The sequence below is a fragment of the Micrasema longulum genome, unplaced genomic scaffold, assembly GCF_059751315.1.
Source record: "Micrasema longulum isolate JH-2025_06_02 unplaced genomic scaffold, ASM5975131v1 h1tg001930l, whole genome shotgun sequence".
Lineage (NCBI taxonomy): Eukaryota > Metazoa > Arthropoda > Insecta > Trichoptera > Brachycentridae > Micrasema > Micrasema longulum.
The window spans coordinates 39,432-57,318 of record NW_028279104.1 but is presented as its reverse complement, the minus strand read 5'-3'; positions in this window follow the sequence as shown (position 1 = coordinate 57,318).

Below are 17,887 nucleotides of genomic sequence, written 5' to 3'. Positions count from 1 at the left end.
TTAAAATAAATTTAAATAAAAAATCTTAAAAGTTTAATTTGAGCTGTTTTTGTCCTAAAGGTGATATATGAATCAAAGCGGAGTCTCAAGCAAAAAATAAAAATCCCCAAACTTCTTTTTTCCCTACCCCCGCGAGATGATTCATAATAGCACCCCAGAACAGAGATTACTCCAAAGTGATGGTCATCGTAGGAGCGACCTAGCAAGACACAGGAAGAAGGAAGGAAAATAAAATATTTTTTAAATTTATTTATACATGTATATTTATATTTAACATAGTATATACATCGTAACAGTACATTTAAATTAATTCAATTACTAACAATATTTTGAGAACATTTAAATTTAACCCACTTGGGAGTTATCGAGATTAAAAGATATTACAAAAAATATGACTTTGGGAAGGGAATATGATAAAACTCTCGGCATATGTAGGGCTTATGATATGTTGGCTGGTTTAGTGAGGAAGTTCAGTGCTATTGGAAATTGGATATAAAAATGAGTCCGTTTAAAAGGGTATTATCACTCGGGAGGAATATCGGATTTAACCTACTCTACAAATAAAAGATTTTTTAAAGATTCTCCTAGTCTTTATAATGAATATTTTCGATTTCCATTTTCTAATAGTGAGTTATTTACAACTCGTTGAAAATGGTCACCAAAATTGAAATGTTTGGGTAAATTATGAGAACGCTAATATTTATTTTAAAAATAAATGTATTTTCGTTTGCAAAATAAGGTCTTCAAAATTAAGGTTTTCAAAATTAATTCAATTTATAATTAAAAATTATAAATCAAAACTCGTATGGTTTGATAAGTGACAGGACGCCGTAAATGTAAACAAACGACACATAGAAAAGGGAAGCTATCTACAATACTCTATAAAATCCATAGACATTCATGAAAAACATCCGATGACGTCACAAAACATCCGAAGACGTCATACTTGATGACGTCACGAATTGTTTGTTTTTGGCACTATTCAAATTACTGGAATTTAATCCATTGTATCTCCCTTATTTCTTAACAGATTTTAATAAAAACAGTACCCATCGGCTTGTGATTTTTCAGATTAATTTATTAGCTAATAAAAAAATCCATGATAATTGCCCATTGTACGACAATGTTTCTCAAATATGTATGAAAAAATTAAAAACAATTATTTTAATAAAAAATAACTACATTGAACGACGTCGCTAGTTCTTCCGAATCGACCAATGATAGTATTGTGATAGATTTCTAATTTACAGGAAGCCAACCCACAAATCCGCAGAACTCACCAAAGAGAACTTGTGACGTCACAGGCGGAGTAATTTAAAAATCACAAAACTTCAAAAAATTCTGCCGTTGATAATATAATATATATATTTATTTCGACTTCGTTTGATAGTCTATTAACAATTAATTAAATAAATAAAACCACTGAACTTCCTTTTTGCACACTTTACAAGCGGTGGAATAATTTAACGTAGTTTTGCAGAAAGCCGCCAGTCCATGATTTTGAACTGACTGAAACTTTATTTCATTTTTACAAATATAAAAACAAAAATTTTGTGGCATTTGCTTCACCTTGTTAGGGCATTTTCAAACGAATGTGAAGATTAGATGGATTAAATGTCCTTATATAGTTATATAATTCAATGTAAAAAATAAATAATCAAAATAATCTTATGAACTATAGCATGTACATTAATCATAATTGTTAGAAAAACCAATAGTTAAGAGCAAGGCTAAATGTTGAATAGGTACTGGGGGATTAAGGTATTTATATTTGAATTTCGGAAAAAATTATGACAAAGTAAATATTTATTAAGTATACAAAATAAAGTGTTCAATAGACTCAAATCTGTGTTTGATTTCTCATTATATAAGTTTAAATATGGAGTTCTACAAATAAACACCAATCAATAATCAAATTTAAGATATGTATTTATAATATAATTGTATCCTGTAAATTTATAAATGTCTGTTGACTTTTCGGTGAAATAAAGTAAATAAATAAAATAATTCGATTCTTGTTTGTGATATAAAAAAAAAACTATAGTCCTTACAATATAGCTTGATTAGAATGACAGCTGTCAAACTAATTTCATCAGTGATGGGAAATTACTGATCACTGATCAAATCGATTTTATCGGTTATTTCATGCAATCATGAAACTCTGTTTCCGAAAATTGATATAAAAAACGCAAAAACGAGCCTATTATAGTGTGTTTAACACAATTATTCAACAAAAAATGAGACGTTTATACTTTTTTCATGAACAACAAAAAATTAATTATTTTTTTATTCGATCAATTTACATTGATTAATTTGTCCCATCTCTAGCGTTTTTGCAAAATGATGTAACCTTGCAAGAACGTCGTTAATAATTAGGTTTATTTTAGTTTTAACGCTGATTTTATATATTAATGTTGATTATGTTTCAAGCATTTTATTAAAAAAATAAATTAACACGCCAGATACAAATGATTTTTCGTGTGTCAATATAAATAACTCTTTTGACGTTACTACAAAGTCTCGTCGCCACTTTTTCTGACAGCTGTCATTCTAATCATGTTACATTTTTATGTTTATCATTTTTCATGTTTATCATTTGTCAAAGTCAAAAACATTTGAGTAGATTTGATTATTCACTATTTTTACAAATGTGCTATTATCTCAGTTTCACTTTTCTATGACTGGCTGTTTTATTGTAACTACGTTCAATTACCATTTTTGAAAAGATCACCATTTCCCTACCTGCACTTAGGTGGCTATTAAATTAAAAAATAAGGGTCAAAAGAAAAGAAAAAAATAAAAGATGGGCCGACGATATTGCGATATTAAAAAAGCGAATGAGTGGAAGCGTTTGCAAGAGGCCTTTATCCAGAAGTGGAGAGAACAAGACTGAAGAAGACGTTCGCCGACGTGTAGGGCTCTTCGTGAAACCATGAATTTACTGCGAGACAAGTTTGACAACAAAATTATTTCCAGTAATGGTCCTGTGGGGGTCATAGTCCATGATCGATGACACACACATGTGCTAAATCATTTCACCTGAAATATAGAGCAACGACCGATGAAGCGAGTCATCATTTTATATTTATTTATTTATTCATTAACGGACATTGTCCATTTATACAATTTATAGGGTTTTAATATGACGATATAAGAATAGTTAAAAACATTTTTAAAAAAGACAAGAAGCATTGACAAACATAAGGGTCATCAAGACAAGATCTGGACTATTTATTTAGTGCTCGTTTAAATCGCTGTAAACTTCAACCAAAAAAGTCTAGATCTTGTCTCGAGTTAACAATACGACAAAGACAGGTCATTGGAGAATTAAAGCCATAGTTTGTTCTATGCTGATCGATGAACAGTGCTTCATTGTTTCTCAACACACGAGTCAGAATATTGAATTTAACTTGTCCCAGTAATGATAGGACATCGATTATACCATTTAGTATGCCGAATATATATATGGAATCAATATTAGTTCAATGTTTTTGTAGACTTGAAATATTTAGCATTGACTCTATATCAGCATAAGAATAATTACCTCTCTCTAGTCCAAGCATCCCCGCTACTTTTCAAAGTGAGCGATGTTGGACTGATTCAATGTAATTTATGCGATTCACATAGAATGGAGACCAGACCACGGAGGCATATTCTAGAAGAGGGTGAACAGTTGAGCAATAAAGAGTTTTGATTGTAAGGACATCGGAGAAAAAAATTATACACATTATGAATGAACAGAAGACTCAGATGCTACGAACATCGAATGCTAAGGATCTGGGCATTAGATTTGTGAGCACCCTGACATTTCATGAACACATTGAGACACTCAGTGGTAATGCATTGAAGATTTTAAGATTCGTTCTACGTACTGCCAGTTTTTGAAAATACCCGCATACTGAGAACTCTTTACAACTCCTCGGTGCGAAGTAGACTCGAGAGTGGCTCGATGATTTGGGGGCACATGAACTGAAGTACATGGTGAGAAAATCCAAAAGAAGTCTCTGAGATATCTCTACATGAGAGAGTGCGGGTATTATCCTCGGCTCTACCCGACCGAGTTTCTCGAGGGTATGCTCGGCTGTAACAGTTGAGAGACTAGAAGGATTGTGTATTTGACTACACATTTTTATCGATTGTTGCGCGGTATGGTCGATAATTCTAAGATTATAATGAGCATCGGTCTGTATGTTCCTGACGATTACCTGAGACAGCGTCAGCATAGATTGTTTCATATTCCGATATACAGGAGCAAAAACACAAAAATGTTTTCATTATTTAATACACTACAGACGTAATTCTGTGTACCTAAATACACATAATTTATTCAAGCGATTTAAAGGTACTTAAATTTGAATCTAGCGGGTAACGCGCTGATGACATTCACCATTTTGTCAAATATGTATTTTAATTGTAATTCGCTTTCACGGCTTTACAAATTTACTAACAAGATGCCCATTAGAGTGTGAAAGCGCTAATTGGTCAAATTAATATATGTGGAAGTTTATCAAGTATCCTACTTTATAACCTAGCAATTACCTAATTAATTACATCAGAAATTGTCTACACCATAGATTGAAATACAGTTATTTTTATAAGTTTTGTCTGATATAATTTGACACATAAAAAAATATTAATCATCATTTGTGAACATGACAATGCAATGTCTCCCTAAATATCGAACACCTCTAATTTATTATTACTAAGCGAATAATGCCATCTAGTGGAGGTATTTGTAACTAATTCAAAGATAATTTCTAATGTTATAAATTTACAAGGAATAACTTTGAGCATTGTTAAAGGATAAAAACAAGCTTAAAAGAACACAGGTGAGTTTGAATAAAATAGGTTAATACACAAGTTTGGAAAAAGTAGCATAAAACATGGGTAAGTTCCGAGCTTAAGAGTAATAATACGCCACTGGCTAAAAGTGTTGCCCATACCGACGAAAACCATTCTATGATTTTCAACTACAAAGTCAGCTACAGTTCACAGCGATACAACGGGCCGTGTGTACTCAGGTCGAGAATTGCAAGCGCGAACAGAAACCGCCCATTACATGTTTGCTGTTAAACTAATAACCAAACCTTAAATTTTGAATGGTTTTGTTCTACGTAAAAGAGCAAAGGGCTTTTCTTTTAGTGGGGCGAATTATTACTCTTAAGGTTCGGATATAATAGCTTAAAATACAGATTATAATGAGAAAAGCTAGAATAAAACATACGCAAGTTTGGAAAATCCTTACAGGGCACTGGAGATTGAATAAACACCGTGCTAGAATAAACTTTTCTGAACTTCTAGATGTAGGTTCTGCAGTGCAGACGAGGAAACACCGATACACATTCTATTTGAATGTGATGCTTTAATCACAAAAGTAGCTCGCCCCCTACCTAAGAGCCCCATACTTTAACAACCAGCGGCCTGATTCTAAGTTCGCGATTATTTAACACGAGCTCCTGTTAACAAGGGTGCTATTCTGAGCCACTCTCGTGGCACGAGCAAACAGTTTTTAATATACATACATAATACGGCCACAATAACGTTCGGAATACCACCCGGAATACGGATTTAAATTGACGTTCGAAGTAAAGCGCGGCCGTGTTAATTTCAGCTTTAACTTGCGATAGCACAGAGTCAGAATCAGGCTGCTGTGCCCCGATTACAATGGGAAGTTAACATGTATCTTAAATTTTACCAACAAAGTAAAATTAAGTTTTCTGTATGAAAAGCAGAATATGCATACATATGTTTCTTTAAAACATGTTCAATTATAGTTTCCGATGAAGATACTTTAAATTTTCATGCAAATATACTCATTTTCATACACAAATATTGATTTTTCTTTATAGACAGCTTGCCCACCGCACACCGCATTTGAGGACATAAGTCTCCTTGGCGGTGCCCACATACATGGAAAATTTGCTCATTGTCAAACAAGAAAAGCTGCCCAAAAGGAGCTGTCTGAAATCTAACAGCCTTAGCATCTTTGTGCTGAAAGAAAGTAATCCAGAAGTACATAATATGTAATTCACTGGATTGAGAAGAGAGGGAAGTGAATTCTTCACTGACTGGGATTAAATTGATTGGACATGATCAGTTCGCGGAAATGATTACAAAACTTTTTGAAAGCCTTGAAATTCTTTATAGACAGACGAATACAACTCTGTCAACTTTCCATTGTAATTAGGGCCCTGGGTTTGGTGGGGAGATAGCGATATGATAACACTCGCCCGTCCACTTCGTAGCCAGGCTCTCAAAGACCTGGTCTTGGAGGGCGAGAACTAATTTATAGGGACCTATCACAATAGATCTACATACATATGTACACATGTACATACACGATACATCGCAGTGATGAATTTTCAGAATAAGAATTAATTTTGCTTTTTTTCTCTGTAGCGACAAACACACAGTTTGTCACAAAATTCTGCAGATATATGATACAATACAAATATACACAGCCAATTTAAATGTACAATAAACAGAAGAAAATGAAACACTGTATATTTAAGTGTTAACAAATCACAAGTCACATTGTTTAAATGAAATAATATGGAGTAGGAAATATACAAAATTAAATTAAAAGTTGAGATATATGAGCAGTTTTCTTGTAAAACATTGTGAACGGATATTTGACGGACTCTTACAGCAATTGTCGGCGATATTATTCATTGGGCAGCTTCCCTGTAGCTCAATCACAAATAACTATCGACATGCTTAAAAACATGCTAAGCCTTTGAGCGATCACAATGAACAATAATGAACATCAATGTTTGATTATGTCCAAATGCTTGCAGACTGGCTGGATTTCCTCCCTAGGGAGTTGTTCATATTTAAATTTATTTCAACAGAGAGGGAAAATTTTTTGAGAAGGGAATATGGAAGTCTAGAAATCCAGCCAGTCTGCAAGCATTTGGACATAATCAAACATTGTTGAATTACTACCTGGTAAAAGAAGAAGTATAAAAATTGAAAAATTGTTTTCAGGCGTTGCCTAGTAGGTGATTTGGTTCAGCCGGATGAATCTCACCCATGTGATAAAGGTTTCAGCTCTTTTACTTCACAAAAGTCAACAGATGGAAGAGTTGAGGAAATGTGGATGTTCAAACTTGGGCAGAATGGTGAATGTTACACAGTGTGTAAAGTGGCCACTTAAACCAGCCAATGACAGGTCATAAGCCCTGTAAATGCCTAGACTTCCATATTCCCTTCTCAAAAATTTTTCACTCTCTGTTGAAATAAATTTAAATAATGAACATGCTCAAGTTATCGCAGTCATAAGTCAACGCGTGTGTAATCTCTAAGTCGACGCTCGTGTCAGTTTGTTTTCTGTTTTCCTAGTAAATAAATACAGTTGACTGGCGAAAAATCGGCGTTTACTATAAAAAATAATACAATATATTGCATTTGCAAAAAAGTAAGGAGTGTCTATTACAAAAAAGTGAAAATTAAATTATAATTACTATGGCGACTTCTTTTCTTGCAATAAATAGCATGATAAATAATAAATAAAAATAGCACTTTTGGAATATTTTCCATATTTACACCGGTGAAATTCAAATATGCGATTGCGCAGCAGGATTATACGTCGCGAAATATAAATATTTCGACATGTAATATTAGGTGTTCACGGATGTTGCATTGTGATCGCGAATATGATAAACAACCATGGTGAGAAATTGTTATCACGTCGCTTATTAGCACGTCGATAGTTATTTGTGATTGAGCTACTGGTGTGACGGCTAAGATGTTTGCCTCACACAGGGAGGGTTCGTTCCCTGTTAGAACAAAATAATGAAAAATGTGATCTTTCTCAAACCTAGGTGTTCTGTTCATCGGAGTAATTTGGATTTTTGGCCTGTTGCGGTGCAAAAATAAATAATTGGCTCGGTAGTTTTCCAAAACTCGGAATATAAAAAAAATTGTATTTTAAAGACTTCAAATTAATAACAAAAACTTACTCAACCCGTCCCGAATCAATTCCTGTTGATATACAAAATATTTTGTTTTCTTTATTAAATTATCCAAGTTCATGGAACATGTCTTGTGTACAATATATGTATTTTAATTCAATCAAATTACTTTAATTTTAGTGAAACATATTTACAACTTGCCCATTTAAAAGGACGACAGAAAATCGCTCCAAAACAAGCGAACCAACCAGAAGCCAGCTGTAAAACGAAAAAAGAAACTATGGATAATGCCGACTACCAACATAAGCAGAAAAAAATAGAGACATACTTAGAGAGACCGGAAATAAAATACAAACTCACCGATTTTGAATTTTGGTAGATACAGGAGTAAATAAAACATAAATTTCATATATATATTTGAATGAACACCCGGGTTGAAAGGGATAAATAATTTTGGTATTGTAAATATGAACTACTGTAAGTTTTTAAAACTATTCCTAAATAAATAAGTATAGTTTTGAAACATTGGCATATTAATACAAATAGACATGTCCTGAGCCCTCAAAAATGATGACACTTAACTTATGCCTAAATGCCCAGTCTTGCCTAACTATTCAGTCGTTCTTCGACTGCCAGGCGTGACGTTTAGAATTGAAACCAAAATGTCTGTGTCACGAAAGTATGTAAAAACCTGTCAGATAAACATTGTATAAAGAATAGTGTAACTTTTTGTTGGTGAATATTCGTTCACGAGTGATTAACAAAGCTTAACACAATTAATATATAAATACATATTTTCGGAAACGTCAAACTACGCCTAGCGGCGCAATTGCAAAGCTCTTCTTAGTTACAGGGATGCACTGATAGGAATATGTTTTTTTAAATATAATAAATGTGAGTTAATACTATTTTTGCATTTCCCAAAATCCAGAGAATAGAAATAAATGGATAAAAAATTACAAGGAATTTATGTAAAGAATCTGATTGGGATCCACCAAAAACTAATGTTGATTGTCTACATCAAAATACAAACTTTTTTGAACCAAAAATGAGTATCCTTCAATTTTAGATGACATATGCATGCTCGTTGAGTGCAGCCCCGGTATAAAATTTAATAAAAAACTTAATGAAGTCACTGAAATTAAATATTTAGGTGTAATGTTGGATTCAAAACTTACATTTCACCAAAACGCTAAGATGGTAATAAATAAGATTGCAAAAAAATATCAATTTTGGGAAGGATCAGAAGATTTATTGATAAGGACTCTTGCAAAACTATTTACAAAGCAATTATTGAACCACACGTTAACTACTGTAGTAGCATTTTATTTTTATCAAACAAAGAAAACATAGATAAACTAACTGTATTACAAAATAAAGCCTTTAGAATCATTTTGAAATAAAACAGATACACGAGGGTAAAGTCGATGGTAAATGAAATGAAATTATTAACATATAAACAAATAATATTTTACAATACAATGATATTTGTTCATAAAATTATAAACTCTAATAAAAAAACAGAATTTTGGAAAAAATTGATCGGAACCAGCATGAACACGATCACAATACTAGAGAAAAGAACAAAATTAGACTTCCATTTAGGAAAAAGGCAAAGTCACAAAATTTAATTTTATTTAAAGCAATTAAAAAGTATAACGAAGGGGAAAAAAATATTTATGAAGAAAAAAACATATCAAAATTTAAAATAATGGTCAAGACATATGCGATAAACAATTTATAAATTAAATATATTTGCAATGTTATTATTAGAACACACATAACAATATGTATGATATGTGTGCGTAGGGCACAGATTTAAGATTTAAATAAAAAAAAATATTTAAATTAACAAACTCAGTAGCTGTGGGTATGTTTTTGTGTCACTACTTTTTGAAATATTTTACTCTATAGGGCAGGGCGCGTCTATGTACTAATATGCCAATGTTTTAAAGGTATTTTGAGGATAATTTGAGCAAAAGATTCAAGTCTTATATAATATACAACAAAAGAGCTTTCGAGAGATGAAAGAATTCATTATTTTAATCTATGTTACTTATATTATTATCTTTTTACATTACAGATACCGTACGTACAATTTGAGTTACATCTATTTACGTAAATATTTTTTGTTGATTTTGTGCATTTCTTCATATCAATTTTAATATTTAATACAAGGTACTGTAGATCTACAGTAATTGAAATGAACGTAAATAATTATTTTAGTACAATATTTGAGTTTGTCCAAATGTTCATAGACAAAAGACTGGATTTCACCCCCTAGGGAGTCATTAAGATTAACAAATTACAACAGGGATGGAGAATACCTTAAATAAAGAAATCTGGAAGTCTAGGCATTTACGGGGCTTATGACCTGTCATTGGCTGGTTTAAGTGGCCACTTTACACACTGTGTAACATTCACCATTTTGTCTATGTTTGAACATCCAAATTTCTTCAATTCTTCCATTCGTTGATTTTAGTGAAGTTAAAGAGCTGAAACCTTTATTGTTGCGAAGAGATTCATCTGACTGAATTATTTCACATACTAGGCAACGACTGAAAACAATTTTTCAATTTTTAAACTTCTTAACTAAAATCAACAAATGGAAGAATTGAAGAAATGTGGATGTTCAAACATAGGCAAAACGGTGAATGTTACACAAAGTGAAAAGTGGCCACTTAAACCAGCCAATGACAGGTCATAAGCCCTGTAAATGCCTAGACTTCCGTATTCCCTTATTTAAGGTATTCTCCATCCCTGTTGTAATTTGTTAATTATTTTAGTGTTTCGTTTTGAACAAAATAACAAATGAAAAATACTCTTAAATCATTCAATTTGATTAAAATTATTAATGGTAACTTATTCTGCTATTAATGGGGACCGTGGCGAAATTGCGCATTTTTGCACAATTCCCATTCTATTTGTTTTGCTGATGCGTTGAAAATGTAGCTGCACAGCCGACCACGGGGATTTGAGTCTCCTGCGCCTCGATTATGAACGCTATCTTCATCTGTATATATCGAGACAGTATACTTAACTTCTGTACTATCTGTATCTACCTCAGTATGTTCTACCTGCTTGTCATATCCACATCACGAACACATAGAGACAATCAGTGGTAATGCATTGAAGATGTTAGGATTTGTTCTGCGTACTGCCAGGGTTTTCGAAAATACCCGCGTACTGAGCACTCTTTACAACTCCTCGGTGCGAAGTAGACTCGAGAGTGGCTCGATGATTTGGGGGCCACATGAACTGAAGTACTTTCTTATGATAGAGAAAATTCAAAAGAAGTTTCTGAGATATCTCTACACGAGAGAGTGCGGGTATTATCTTCGGCTCTACCCGACCGAGTTTCTCCAGGGTATGCTCGGCTACAACAGTTTAGAGACTAGAAGGAATGTGTATTCGACTACACATTTTTATTAATTGTTGCGTGGTATTGTCGATAATTCTGAAATTATGATGAGCATTGGTTTGTAGGTTCCTGATAATTACCTAAGACAGCGTCAGCATAGATAGTTTCATATTCCGATATTCAGGACCAACCTGCCGATAGAAGGCTGCCTGCCTGTTGGAAGGGCTACCGCTATGCTGAACAACATCGCTCTGGATATTGATCTGTTCCATGTATCCAAAGGGGTTTTCCGGAGCAGGATTCTTCTACTACTTTGACATGAGTCTCTTTTGTGTACTTTTTCATATTTTTTTAATAATATGTACGTATTGAATATATTTTTGTAATATATTTGTTATATTTAAAATAAATGAATTGAATTGAATTGAATCATATGATCGAAACAAGCCAATGGAATAACCGCAAACAATTACTCCGCGTTCCTCACGTCATTAACATTTAAAATAGTTCTCATTTAAAGATTAAATAGGCTTCTGTACATAGAATAAAGAATAGTCCAGAAACCGCATACGCACATCAAACAGAAGGCGACTAAACAACTCATAAATGAGTAGGTTTACGTTTTGACTCATTAGTTTCTTTGTGGATGTCACTCAGTACGCAACTCCTGATTTAAATTCAACTATGCCGTGTTGTGTCCTTTTAAATTGTAGAAATACTGCTAGGATCTTAAAGAAATAGGATGGTATCACATTTTATGTGTAATTAGCAAACGAATGTATATGTAGCAAATGCATTACTTAAAAAAAGAATTATTTTTCCATCTGTCAGATTGTCGAAGAAACAAAATGAATTTTTCATTAGTGTTGCCAGGGTAGTAATTTTTTTTACCTTACTTTGCTCATCTAATGCAAGAACTAATGAAAATTAGGCCTCAGATTAAACAAGTGGGGGACATTTTAACGACATTATCTTTAAAGCATAAAATATTATTTAACATGATATAAAAATATCCGTTTTATGTCAATTAAAATTTGTTTTATATATTAAGTTCAAAGTTCATTAATTCAATTACTCTTATTAAATGACCCTTTACTTATCTACTCTGTTGAGTCAATCAATGTTTCCGCGTGCAAAATAAAATTTTAGAGAAATATACAGATTGCTTTTTTTTACCTTACATTTGTGTTATGATTTTTTTCCCAACAAGCAACTTTACGCGGCGACATTACAAATGCGCGCGGCGAAAGTAGGCCATAATGGGGAGATTATTGGACACAGTCCGATGTATTCAAATATGATTCTGCGCTCCTTCTGGACTTAATCCTATGCTTCTGTATTAAAAAGTGCGAAATATACACACTTTCGTACATAAATATGGATATTATTTTATAGCGTCTCAGTATATACCGATGAAAATAGCCGTTCATAATCGCGGCCCAGATGTGTAATGCTTTCTCAAACAAAGGCGTGTTTACTTCACGGATTCTGGACACAAACTGCACTCGAAAAGCATGTTGTAAAGTACGCAATTTCTTTACAATCCCCATAATATGAGCCAAAAGATTTCTGAATTGTATAAATTAAAAACCACAAATAAATTAACACGTTGTTTTCTTATCTAACGCTACAATGTCTTAATAAAATAGATAAATTTGGCGAGTTTAAACAATGACGCATAATTGAATAGACACGTTAAAAGTGCGTAATAGATGGCATTTAAATTTGTAGGTAATTTGATTTGACTTCCTTACCCGCGTTCTCCATGGACTTTTAAGACAATTAAGAATAATTCCACCGGTTTTAACTGAAAAACACAACAGATTTATGTTATTTTATTCGTAAATACAATCCTAGTTACTGGAGATAATTAGTTATATTTTTAAAGTAGATGAATAACACTGACAACTTTGTTGCCAGACATCTATCTAACAAGATATACAGAAACAAGAACTCATCATTCCATGTCCGCTCCTTAGTTGGGGCATATGGTGCCCACAAAGATTCTCTAGGCATCTCTGTCGGCTGCCAGCTCCTGTGCATACTCCCAAATCAGGTTTGAGTCCCCTAGACGAACAGCCAGCAGTGGACGTCGAGAACCTGATGCCTTGTAAAGTATTTGTTTATTTATTTTTACACTTTATATACATATACAATTTATATACATATAAGGGCGGGCATATTGCCTTAAGGCAATTTCTTCCTACCTATCCAAACCGTTCAGTTTGAGAAAATTACAAGTACATGGACATATTTTAACAGAATACAATTTTATATGACATGAAAAAACTGAAATGAACTGAAAAATTTACACTTATAATTTCATACAAAAATAAAAACAAAAATTAACTAAAATATTTACACTTTACCATGAAGAGAGGAGAGGAGAAATAATAGGTATTATATTGAGGTATTAAATTACGAAAACGGCACTATATAAGTTATCCATAATAATAATAATAGGATGGAAAGAAGGAGAGAGAAACAACTCATTTAGATCAATCTTGATTTAAATGAAAATAAAGAAGGGGCTTCTCTAACATTAGTGGCTAGGTTATTCCACAATCGAGCAGCTACTACTGCGAAAGAGGAGGCAAGAAAATAAGAGCGGCGAAGGGGTATTAAAAGGGTTCTCTTGTTACTAGAGCGAAGAGATAGTCCATGTTGTGTAAAGTAGGCAATCATGCTCTCAGGAGGCATCCGCAGCACATGGCCAAGCCAACCGTATCGCCTTCGCTTGATAACAGTTGTCACTGGAGTTTGCTGCATCCGTTTTCTTATTGAACAAGAACTAAAATAACATAGTATGAATGTTTGCATGTGTATCTCTGTTTTTTCAAATTATTGTAGGCAATGCAATTTATCTCTTCCTGTCTCTTTACAAACATATTACCTGATACACACCGTAGTGTATAACGAAAGCAGTTTTGTTAATATATTTATATGTACAAGCCTTCTTAAAACCGGCTGTAATTTGTCTGTAATAATAACCAGTCCATTTTTTGATAAGCTGGAAGATATCGCTTTTAGCAATCAGCACGCCAAAGTGCATAATATTTTTTACTCAAGTTTTAACAAATAACAAAAACAAATAAATAAATATTTGCTATACTTTTTATAGATGTAGCTAGTATAGGAATAACGTGTCTATTTATTATACGTCAGTGTTTTCAAGAAAATTCTTGCATCTTAAATTCTCTTAAAGTATAAAGTTTATATTTGAAGCACTAACTTTGTGGTTATTCATTATAATAAAATAAATAAAACAACTTTGTTTTTAACCACTAATTTTTATTTTTCACCGGCCGGTTTCAAAGCAAACAAGCTTCTTTGTCAAGGTTTACGTAACTAATGAATTGATTCCTTTTTATTTTATTTCTATCATGTTCACTAAATACTACACGTGGACCCAATAAATCAAGTGGTTTTTTCTTACACGAGTGGTAATTTGATATCATTATTTTCGAAGTAAGCCATGAGAGGACTAAAAGAAATATTCTTTATTTGGTTATTAATTATTGTTTTCTTATTATGAATCGCTTTTACACAACAAACAAATATTTATATTGACATATTACAACAGAGATGAAGAACATTTAAGAGAAGGTAATATAGAAGTCCAGGCATCTACAGGTCTTATGACCTATCAATGGCTGGTTTAAGTGGCCACTTTACATACTGTGTAACATTCACCATTCTGTCCATATTTGAACATCAATATTCCTTCAATTCTTTCATCTGTTGATGTTTGTGAAGTTAAAGAGCTGAAACCTTTATTTATGCGGGTGAGATTCATCTAATTGAATTATTTCACCAACATACTAGGCAACGCCTGAAAATAATATTTTTTCAATTTCTATACTTCTCCATGGACCAGGTAATTTATCAACAATATTTTGAGTTTGTCCAAATTTTTGTAGACAAGGACTGGATTCAACTCCCTGGGGAGCTGTTTATATTAACATTACATAACACTGTTTATATTCGACTCCCACAGTAAATAAAGCAAACCCACGTAAACAATGGAGGCGGATTCTTATTATAAATGACATTTTTTCAAAACAATTATCAAATTCCCTACCATCAAACATTAAACCGGCTTTCTACACAACTAATAATATAGGAACATTGTTCAAAAATCACAAAGACAAAGTCCATAAATATAATAAATCTGGGATATACCAATTAAATTGTAATGATTGCGATTCAATCTAAATTGGAAAAACTAAAAGAAACTTTAATATTGGAGTAAAAGAACACTTAAGATGCTTAAATAATAATAACTTTTCTGAATTCGCAAATCATCTGATAGAAAATAATCATAACTTCAATAAAGACACTGGATTAAAAGTACTTCATGTTGAAAATAAAATATTAAATTAGACAACTTAGAAATCTTAGAAAATAAAAAAGCGACTCATAATAAGAAAACAATAATTAATAACCAAATAAACAATATTTCTTTTAGTCCTCTCCTGTCTAACTTCGAAAATAATGATATCAAATTACCACCCGTGTAAGAAAAAACCACTTGATTTATTGGGTTCACGTGTAGTATTTAGTGAACATGATAGAAATAAAATAAAAAGGAATCGATTCATTAGTTATCTTAACCTTGACAAAGAAGCTTGTTTGCTTTGAAACCGGTCGGTGAAAAATAAAAATTAGTGGTTAAAAACAAAGTTGTTTTATTTATTTTATCTCTTAAAGTAATTATAAAAATCTTCGTAACTCTTTTTCCACCTCGGACACATTGCCAAAATTAAAAAAGGTATATTTGGCTTTTTTAAGTAAGAAAATTCGTGTAGCTTAAATTCACCATAAAACAAAATGTATATTTTAAATGATTCAGGACTACACTTAAAAATCAATAAAAAAATTGTCACATGTTTTCCTTGTATATCTGACACATTTGTCAAAATAAAATACCTATAGTCGGGGTCTACGTTCAAGGCGCACGGAAGGAATGGGATAGTGTGTTGTGACGCTGTCCGGTGAATAAAAATCAGCTAAAGTCTGTTCATCATTACAATAATTTCCAGATAAACAAACAAGCTGTGTGATATCCGACGGAGAATAGCCTATTTCACACATATCATCTTAATCTAAAAATTATAGTGGATTGACATTTATTAGATTAACATATTACAACAGAGATGAAGAACATTTAATAGAAGGTAATATAGAAGTCTAGGCATCTACAGGTCTTATGACCTGTCAATGGCTGGTTTAAGTGGCCACTTTACACACTGTGTAACATTCATCATTCTGCCCATATTTGAACATCTATATTCCTTCAATTCTTTCGTCTGTTGATGTTTGGTAAGTTAAAGAGCTGAAACCTTTATTTATGCGGGTGAGATTCATCTAATTGAATTATTTCACCTACATACTAGGCAACGCCTGAAAATTTTATTTTTAAATTTCTATACTTCTTCATGGACCAGGTGGATCTATCAACAATATTTTGAGTTTATCAAAATTTTTGTAGACAAGGACTGGATATAAACAGCTCCCCGGGGAGCTGAATCCAGTCCTTGTCTACAAAAGAACTCACACGAGAGGTAGTATTATACTTGATCAATATAGTGCAGGCAATTGGTAAAATAAACCAAAGTAGGGAAGAAAATGCCGAACACTCCTCTAGTGGAACAGCAGGCCTGTTGACTGCTGCCAACAGGCCGGCTTCTCCTGAAGAGTTTTGAGTGGTTTCCTCTCCACGTGAGCAAATGCTGAGAAGTTCCTGATTGGCCCACATTAGTATATCCCTCCTGATCCCAACAGTTGAGATAAATTTAAAGAAATTTAATTGCAGAAAAATGCACTTTTGAAATATAAACCTTGTAAATTATAAACAAGGTAAATAATAAAGCAACTCCCATATAAAAAAAAATAAAAAAAGTCCTTGTCTACAAAAATTTGGACAAACTCAAAATATTTATTAGATTTGTTTGTACCTATTTAAATTTGATAATATTTATGTTATTCTTTTTTTTTATAAAACTCCATAGTTAATTATTTTTACAAAAATATCAATAAAAACGCCCCGGTTAATACATTATTAAAAAAATAAATATACATATAAAAGTTCTTATAATTTACCCAAATGTTTTAATTTTGGTGACCACTTTCAACGAATTGTAAATAACTCACTATTAGAAAATGGAAATCAAGTTGGGGTAGAGTGGGGTTCGAACCTCGGATCTCCGATCCGTGAGTCCGTAACTCTAGCCACGGGACCACAACCCGAATCAAATAATATAGTAAAACATAACAAAAGAGATTTGAATGATAATTTTATTAAAACCATTGTTATAATTTAGCGAGTACTCACTCAGGTAAAAATCCCGCAAAGGGAAATCGACTGGAGATTAGTCGGTCTCATGGTGTACTGGTTATTACGTTTGCCGGGCATTAAGTAAATGAATAATAACAATATTTGAGTTTGTCCAAATGTTCGTAGACAAAAGACTGGATTTCACCCCCTCGGGAGTCATTAAGATTAACAAATTACAACAGGGATGGAGAATATCTTAAATAAGGGATATGAAAGTCTAGGCATTTACAAGGCTTATGACTTGTCATTGGTTGGTTTTAGTGGAAATAGAAGAAT